The sequence below is a fragment of the Arvicola amphibius genome, chromosome 3, assembly GCF_903992535.2.
Source record: "Arvicola amphibius chromosome 3, mArvAmp1.2, whole genome shotgun sequence".
In the NCBI taxonomy this organism is placed as follows: domain Eukaryota; kingdom Metazoa; phylum Chordata; class Mammalia; order Rodentia; family Cricetidae; genus Arvicola; species Arvicola amphibius.
The window spans coordinates 15,974,894-15,978,095 of NC_052049.1; positions in this window are offsets into that span (position 1 = coordinate 15,974,894).

Below are 3,202 nucleotides of genomic sequence, written 5' to 3' on the forward strand. Positions count from 1 at the left end.
TACCCAAGGAAATAAAGTTTCTTTAAATAAAAAAAAAATATTTCAAATATGTCTCATGTGTTTGTAACTACTACTTTTAAAATTTAAATGATAAACAGATCTCTCTGCCATTCTTGTAGCCAACAACCATCTCAGATGCTCTGTAGATTTTTGTCCTTTAAAACAATGAGGTATCACTCTGTCACATGTTTTGTTGTAAGCATATATTGCAGCAGTAAGTCCCTCTCAGCTCCCAGGAAAAATAAAACCAGTCATTAAACAAGGAAAGCCCTCACTTAGCTTAATTGCGGTACTTACATGATTTCCCATTATGTTTGGCTGGCCAAAGATGGTTTGCTGGTGGAGGGCTTTCTCTTTATCTCTGCTCATCTTCTATTCTGAAACTGATTTTGGTTTGTAGGGAAAAATTGCTGTTATACAGACTTGTTTTCAGCCAGAACAGTTTAGAAGGCTGTCAAATAATCCATCCCTAGCAAACTTGTATAATAGTGTATCTATATAATTTTAAAGTAGATTAAACATCAGGGATAAAAATTTTTGGCTTATTTACCCAAATAACAAGTTGTGTTACATTTAGTCCAATGTTTTGCAACTTGCAATAATCGATTTCCTTTATATTTGAAAATAACCAGTTATTTTCAAGCTACTTGTAGGTTGTGTCTTTATTTACAGCTTCAAATAAAACGAGTTCATATTGTCATAATTCAAAAGCTGTGCAATAATATTACAGTGCTGAAAATTGAATTCACATATATTATCTAGGTCTCATCTATCAATCATCTATGTATATATTTGCATCTATAAACATTCCAGTTTGCAGTGTTTAATACTGAACAAGAGTCTTAGTACTTTCACCTGCTTGATAAGTGCTAAGCAATGTACCCCTGAGCTACATTCTCAGCCAACAATCTCTTGTTTGTGTTTTGTGTTATAAATAACCATGCCTTGATCTCTTCTTCATAAACCTCTAAGTAATTAGTGTACACTTCATTAGGGCTTACATGATTATAACAGAAAATACTTGAAATATACATTGCTTCTTTGGTAATCTATATCTATATCTATATATCTATATATCTATAGATATATAGATATGCCTTTGAGCAGACTATGGTTACATAACAAATTATATTTAAGTTTAGAGGGTGTTATACAAGTTAATGAGCTCACCTTAGATTTTTGAGCAATATCAATCTATCTCTGCCTGACTGTCTGTCTTTCATTTTGTGTATGTGTGTGTGTGTGTGTGTGTGTGTGTGTGTGTGTGTGTGTGTGTGTATGTGTGTTTTAGTGCAGGACTTGTGTACATGCTGTGTGTTTCTAAATTGTTCTATTACTCATAAAGTCTCAGGAGTGAGATTATGGGATAAAAACCTGACAGAGCAGCAGAGGATCACCAGCTGTCCATTTCACCACACTTTCCAGGTCTGAGCCTACAAAAATCTCAAAGTCCCTCCCTACTCCTTCCTCTGTGTCTTCTATAGACATATTCCTGGCTTCTCTATGACTAATTCCAGTCAATTGGTCGCTTGTTCCTCCCCTCTGATACAAGGTTAACTTTATTAACACAGCCTCAGGGTGTCATAGTGTGCTCAAATATCCTGTAACATGTACATGTGCAGGTGAAGGCCAGAGGTTGCTATCAAGTGTCTTTCTTGAATTCTCTCTCAATTATTAAGACAAGATCTATTTTCAAAACTTGACTGTTAGATATTTTACATGTTCTTATCAATTAGGTTATAAACAAAATCATCTTTCTGCAATTGTTACATATTTATTGTTTCACTTTTTTGTCTTATGTTTCAGAAGGAAGAATGAAGTCAAAATAAAACACTTTGAGAAATCCAGGGCGTAGTCTGCCATGGGAGCCCACACCTGTAATCTTAATTTGGAAGACTGAAATAGGAAGAGTGCAGTGAATTTGAGGTCAGCCTGATTTGCTTAGTAAGACCCTGTACCAAACAAAACTAAACAAAACCAAATAGTAAATAAACAAATATTTTTTTTAAAAAAAAATCAACATCAGTAGCTAGGTTACAGTGGTGTATGCTGTTAATCCCAGCACTTGGGAGGCAGAGGAAGGTGGATCTCTGTGAGTCAAGGCCAGCCTGGTCTACAAGAGCTAGTTCAAAGATAGGCTCCAAAGCTAGGGAGAAACCCTATCTCAAAAACAAAACAACAACAAAAAATGAACACCAGCAAAACAAACAAAAAACAAAATAAGAGAGACAAAAAGAAGGAAGACAGAAAGAAAGAGCAAATGTATAGAGCTGTTGCCTCACCTTCCGGGAAAGTATTGAACTACCAACTTTAGAAGACAAACCGGCTAGAATGAGTGAAGAAGTCTGAACAATTTCTATAATTCAACCCTCAAGTTATGTCAGCGAGAGCTGCTTCACTGTGATAGATAGTTGTCTATCACATAACAGCATTTGACAACATTTTTCCATCAAATCTGGCAGTGGGTAAGTTTATGGGTGTTTCTCTTAACTGATGATTGACATAGGTGGGTTCAGAGAATTGTGACTGTCAAAGGTCTTGGCACGTGGTCGTGTGTTCTTAAATACAATAGGCTGAGCAAGACATAGAAACACTGTACATAGTGTGCGTCTCTGCTTTTGCATTAGTTCATGCCTCTGAAGTCCCTGCCTTGAGCCCTTCACAGAGAGTATTCTTTAAGTGAAATAAACCATTTCCTCCTCATTTTTTTAGCATGTTGTTTTTAATAAAAACAACAGAAAGCAAACCAGTAGAAAAATTGGTTCCCGGATTTTGAGCTATTGCTGTAACAGGCTCAATCCCATTGATATTAGAGGATTGTGAAGGATTTTGGAAGTGTAGTATGGGAAGTCTGTTAGGTTCTCAGAACTTAGCATGCTCTTGCAGCAGCTTAGAAGATAATGTGGAGAGCGGCGCTGACAATGGATACCCGGTTTGTGAAATTTCAGGAAAGATGGGCACACCTCAGAGGATTTGTCAGTCTGCTCATCTGGTTCTTTGAATTAATTCCATGATTCCTTTACAGAGGGTCTAAAGGCTAAGCTATCCTTAAGAAGAGACTAGGATCATTGAGGTGAAATCCTCTAGGATATATTTTCTGCCTTTCAGCACACAGAAGTATGGGTATGGGCTGTATCTCAAGCTGACAGCCAAACATTCTAATATGCTGTGGCACCTGTTTTAGTAGAATGTCTAAACACAA